The following is a 6,632-nucleotide window of genomic DNA, read 5'->3' as shown; positions in this document are numbered from 1 at the left end:
TAAGAGTATTGCAAGCTAGCTAATTAAGGGTTATTTCCAGACATGCTGATGAGGAAAAACTGCTTGAGTGGGTGATTCTTGGAAAATATTTGGGATCTTCCAAGCTTTTTTCTTGCCCTCTATTCTTTGGGTCCTTCTGCTGTGCTCACACAAATTTCATTTTCCACTTGAATCATGATGGTCCCAATCTATTCCCACAATATTCTTCACTTTCAGAAGGGTGTATTAGTTATCTATTGCTGCATAACAAATTACTCCAAAACTTAGTGGCTTAAACCTTTATTTTCTCATGGTCTCTGTGGGTCAAGAATCTGAGCACAGCTCAGTTGGATCTTCTGCTGCAGTGTCTCCCACAGTCTGCTATAAAGGTGCCAACTGGGGCTGCAGTCACCCTAAGACATGAAAGGAAATCTGCTTAGGGAAGAATCTACTTTCAAGCTCAATCATGTAGTTGTTGGCAAGATACAGCTTCTTGCGGGCTGTTGAATTGAGAGGTTTCAGTTCTTTGGGCGCTGTTAGCCAGAAACAGCCCCAAGTTCCTTAAAACATAGGACTATTCATAGGGCAGCTCAAAACATGATGAATTGCTTCATCAGAGCAAGCAGGAAAAAAGAGCCAGAGAGAGAAAATGAGAGTGAGAGCGAGAGAGAACTAGAGAGAAAGAGAGAGCGAGAGCAAGATGGAAGTCACTAATTTTTATAACCAAATTTTGGAAGTGCTATTCCACCACTTTTGTTATATGTTATTCATTAGAAATGAGTCACTAAGATCAGCCTACATTCACAGGAAGTGGATTTCTTGGGGCATGAATACTATCAAGCGGAATCATTGGAAGCCACCTTAGAAGTCAGCCTGGCATGAAGAGCAAATGGATGCTAGCAGAAAGTACTTCTTAGACTTTTTCCTCTACTACAGCTCATTAGAAGAGGATAATGAGGCCGGGCTCGGTGGCTCAGGCCTGTAATCCCAGCACTTTGGGAGCCTGAGGTGGGTGGATCACTTGAGGTCAGGAGTTCGAGACCAGCCTGGCCAACATGGTGGAACCCTGTCTCTACTAAAAATACAAAAATTAGCCGGGCTTGGTGGCGGGTGCCTATAGTCCCAGCTACTTGGGAGGCTGAGGCAAGAGAATTGCTTGAACCTGGGAAGTGGAAGTTTCAGTGAGCCGAGATCGTGCCACTGCACTCCAGCCTGGGCAAAGAAGTGAGACTCGAGACTCCGTCTCAAAAAACAAACAAACAAAAACAACAACAAGAAACAGGAAAATGAATGGATATTTGTGATTGAGGCAGCTTTCTGAAGTGAAAATTATTTGATATGTTTTAACTTAAAAATTAAAGAATTTATGTATATGTGCATGTATGTATGTGTGTGTATGTGTATATATATATATATATATATATACCCAGAAGAAGGATTTCTTGGTCATATGGCAATCCTACTTTTAATCTTTTGAGGAACCTCCATATTGTTTTTCCTAATGGCTGTACCCGATTATCTTCCCACCAACAGTGTACAAAAGTTTCCTTTACTCCACATCTTTGCCAACACTTGTTATTTGTTTGTTTGTTTGTTTGTTTGTTTGTTTTTGAGACGGAGTCTACTCTGTCGCCTGATCTGGAGTGCAGTGGCACGATCTCAGCTTACTGTAACCTCCGCCTTCTGGGTTCAAGCAATACTCCTGCCTCAGCCTCCTGAGTAGCTGGACTTACAGGCATGCACCACCACCCCGGCTAATTTTTTTGTATTTTTAGTAGAGATGGGGTTTCGCCATGTTGGCCAGGCTGGTCTCAGACTCCTGACCTCAGGTGATCTGCCCGTTTCGGCCTCCCAAAGTGCTGGGATTACAGGCTTGAGCCACCGTGCCTGACCCTTCTTGTATTTTTTATAATAACCATGCTAGTTGGTGTGAAGTGATATCTCATTGTGCTTTTAATTTGTATTTCCCTGATAATTACTGAAGTTGAACACCTTTGCCTGTATCTGTTGGCTATTTTTGTCTTTTTTGGGGAAATGTCTATTCAGATTGATTGCCCATTTTAAAATCAAATTATTTTAATTTACTGTATTTTTTGCTATCGAGTTGTGTAAGCTCCTAATATATTTTGGATATTAACCCCTTATCAGATTCATGGCTTACAAATATGTTTTTCCCAATTTGTAGGCTGCATTTTTATTTTGTTGATTGTTTTCTTTTCTGTGTAGAACCTTTTTATTTTGCGGTAGTGCCACTTGTTTATTTTTTTTCTCAACTGAGTTTTTGGTGAGATATCCAAAAATAATTGCCAAGGCCAATGTTTTCTCTGTGTTTTCTTCTAGGAGTTTTATAGTTTCAGGTCTTACATTTAGGTCTTTAACTCATTTCTAGATGATCTTTGTGTATGTTCTAATATAAGGGTCCAATTTCATTCTTTTACATGTGGATATCCAGTTTTCCCAGCACCATTATTGAAGAAGCCACCCTTTCCCCATATGTCTTCTTGGTTCCCATGTTAAAAATTAATTTACTGTATGTGCTTGGATTTATTTCTGGGTCTGTATTCTGTTCTCAGCAATCCCTCTTCTGAGTATATATCCAAAGGGTATGAGATCAGCAGCTCGTAGAGATAGCTGTGCTCCCATGTTCATTGCAGCATTATTCAGAGTAGCCAAGACGTGGAATCAACCAAAATGTTCATTGACAGATAAATGGATAAAGAAATTGCAGTACACACACACACACACATCTATATATATATATAGGAATATTATTCAGCCTTCAAAAGGAAGGGGATCTTGCCTTATCCAACAACATGGATGAACCCTAAGGATATTATGTGAAAGTGAAGTAAGCCAGACACAGAAGTAAAAATACTGTATGATTTCCCTTATACAGAGAGTAGAATGGTGGCTACCAGGGGCAGAGGTGTTAAGGAAGGGGGTAATGGAGAGATGTAGTTCAAAGTTTATAAAGTTGCAGTTACTTGGAATGAATAAGTCTAGCAACCTAATGCATGGCATAGGACTCTAATTAAAAATATTTTATTGTATACTGCAAATTCACTGAGAGAATAGACACCAGGTGCTTTTACCACATGCACACATGCAAAGGTAGCTGTGTGAGATGATGAATATGTTCAGTAGCTTGACCGTAGTAATCATTTCACTATGCCTATGTATAACAAAACATGTGCGTCTTAAATATACACAATAAAAATTAATGTTTCATTTTACTTCATCTATCCTATAAAAGTTACTACATATACTGTGCTTATTACATTCCAGGGATTCTTCTAAGTGCGTAATATGTATTAACTTGTTTTATTTTCTCACACACACAAAAATTCTACAAGAGAGTATCTCCATTTAAAAGACTGGGAGACTGAGGGGAAGATAGGTTCAATGAGTTGATCAAGGTTACTCACCTAGTTAATGAAAGAATCAGGATTCAGCCAAAGCAATCAAAGTCCAAAGTCCAGATTATTATGTATTATATTTTACTTCCTTTCTAGAGTGTTTTGAATTACCTGCCGTTATGGGCTGGATTGTGTGCCCCTGAAATTCATATGTAGAAGTCCTAATCTCTAGTACCTCAGAATGTGATTATACTTGGAGAAAGGCTTTTAAAAAGATAATTAAGGTTAAATAAAGTCATTGGGGGTGAGCCCTAATCAAATAAGACTAGAGACCTTCTAAGAAGAGGTTAGGACACAGACACACACAAACAGGGAAGCCCATGTGAAGACACTGGAAGACGATGGCCATTTACAAACCAAATGAGGGGGAAGGCAGAAAAAACACTTCCACCACCTTGGTCTTGAACTTCTAGACTCCAGGACTGTGAGGAAGTACATTTCTGTTGTTTAAGCCACCTGATCTGTGTTATTTGTTATGGCTGTCTTAGTAAACCAATACACCTGCCATCAGGAATATTAATACCCCAGGGTGGTGTGCCGTTTTCTGTCTGTGCCTTCCAGTATCCCCTGGTATGCTCCAGTATTAGTAGTGTGGGTGTTATGGAAAGCTCATGGCATTTGGCAGCCAAAGCAAGAATTACCTTTAGCATGCAAAATTAGGCAAGCCCCATAACTTCCCTGTAAAGTGGATCTAATAACCTCTACCTCACAGGGCTGTTGAGAGGATTAATGAGATAATGTGAAAGTGCCTGGCACTGTAGCTGACATATATTAAATCCTTAGTAAATGTCATTTATTCCTTAAACAGCAAGTCACATGTTCAAGTAATTACTGAAGACACTTAACAGAAGCATGCCCCTTGTTCACTCTTTCTCTATGTCCATGCAGTCCTAGAAAGAGATGAAAAACATATTCTCAGTTTTTCTTCAGTGCAGGCATTCTCTATATTGGTTCATTACAATTGTTCTTCATCCTGGTCCAGACCCTTACTACCATTTTCATGTAAATGCAAAATTTCAAGAGAACTCTAAAATGGCCTAGCTTCCAGTCTTCTGTGAGTTCTTTAGACTGGAGATGATTCAGAAAAATATGTCTTACTGTAAGAACAACAACAAAAATTCCATTAGAGTGGGCTGCAGTTTCATTCAACCAGGGCCTACTGAGTACCTAATGTGCAGGCAGTAAGCTACTTCCTATAAACTGTCACCCAACGACTAATACAATAAAGGCAATCTCAACTTGCAGCAAAGCCAGAATAGTTAAAGAACAGGGAAGATCTGGATTCCCTGGCATTTTATATTGATCAGATCACATTTGAAACTGTTTTCAATTGTTGACACTCTTTTTAAATATATAAATTAACAAAGGATATCGTGTTCACTGGATGGTGGGAAGTCTAGGTAAAAAATTATTTAAATAAATGGGGACAATGCATCAGAAGGTAAAACCTAGGGAGGGTACTTTAAGTGTTTTAAATTCTTCAAATTCTGTCACTTGGAAGGTCTCATTACTGTTGCTCCTGGTAACAAAACTGCAATAGTGAGGCATAATTCAATTAAGAGAAACTAAAAATTTCTGCTATGGACTGAATTGTATCTCCTCACCCCTACCCAACCAAATTTATATGCTGAAGCTCTACCTCTCAATGTGAGTGTGTTTGGAGGTAGGGCTTTTTAAAGGTAATTAAGGTTAAAAGAGATCATAAGGGTAGGATCATAATCAAATGGAATTGGTGGCCTTATAAGAAAAGGAAGAGATCTCTCTGTCTCAGGAAAAGTCCATGTGAGGACATAGTAAGATGAGTGTTTACAAGCCAGTAAGAGGACCCTCACCAGGAACTGAATCAGCTGGCGTCTTCATCTTGGACTTCCCAGCCTTCAGAGCTGTGAGAAAATAAGTTTTGTTGTTTTAGCCACCAAGTCTATGTTATTTTGTTATGGCAGCCCAAGCTGCCTAAGGCAAAGTCTAAAAGCTAAAATTGAATGATGTAATGAGCATTGAATAGCAAGCAGGGCCCTAGATGCATGTGTGTTTGTTAGGGCACACTACAGAAGGATTTTCCAGAGTGGGTTAGAGGTTGGAGTGGCTGACTTTTATGGTTTCTTTCTCCTCTGAGATTCTATAATTTCCAAGCCTTCAAAGCCAGATAGATACAGAACCCCAGGTTCCTCTGCTTGTATTGCCATCCATCTTCTCACTTTAAGGAGGACGGAGACTTGACAAATTGGTTTCATCTCTTGTGTCAACTCTGATTACTTGGCAGTGGCTGCCTGGAACACTGTTATGAGAAGGGTTTTGAAGGTTTCAGGAAAAAAATCCATCATAGAAAGAGCTAATATTTATTGGACACTTGTCATGTACCAGGTCCTATTCTAAACCTGGTATTTGTTTTAATTTACTTTATACTTGCCCCAACTCTAAGAGGTGAATTAATGTGAGCATTTTTTTATGAGAATGTCAAGACACAGACAAGCAACTACTCAAAGGCCACATGGCTGGTAAATGGCAACATCAGACCACACACCCAGTAGTTTGGCTCAAGAGCATGCCGATAACATCATGCTGTAATATCTTTCCAACAACCCATTTGCAATATTTATCATGAGTGGTAGGGGATGAAGAGGTATGTGCTTGAAAGGCAATCAGGATCTACTTTGGAGGAAACTCAAACTAAGACAAGTAAGCATAAAATATTTTTATTTGAATGCCATAGTTATTCAGACCCAAATCAGAAAATGTTCAGACAACTTAATAATTGAATAACAGGTCTGTGCTCAGTAAAAATAAATTACAAGGAAGCTGTGTCTGGAATTCCATGATTTCTTCCAAAATTCTGTTTGGAGTTATGTTGTATTAGTTCATGCTACGATGGGTAGTAGGAATAGGTAACACCAGTTATTAAACCATATTTCTCTGACTTTGCAGCTATCCATGATTGCCGGAACTCCAACTTCCTTCTTAATCTAATTCTCCCTTCCAGATATCTATTTATAGAAGTATGCTAGCAATCACATATGCCCAATAGTTGCCCCACACACCTCGTTCCTTTCATTAGCTCTCCTCCTTTCTTGCTCTAGCTCCCTGTGACAGTATCTGCTTGAGTTTTTCATGCAATCTCTTGTTCAGGATGCTGATAGCTGCAAAACTATTTCCTTTTCCATCTTGTCACCTAACTGTGTCTCCTGAAGGTAATGCCATTGTCTTTCTCTTCTGTGGTTTAGATTTGCTTGATTTCCT

The sequence above is a fragment of the Pan troglodytes genome, chromosome 10, assembly GCF_028858775.2.
Source record: "Pan troglodytes isolate AG18354 chromosome 10, NHGRI_mPanTro3-v2.0_pri, whole genome shotgun sequence".
Taxonomy (NCBI): domain Eukaryota; kingdom Metazoa; phylum Chordata; class Mammalia; order Primates; family Hominidae; genus Pan; species Pan troglodytes.
Note: the sequence above shows the minus strand (reverse complement) of the source record.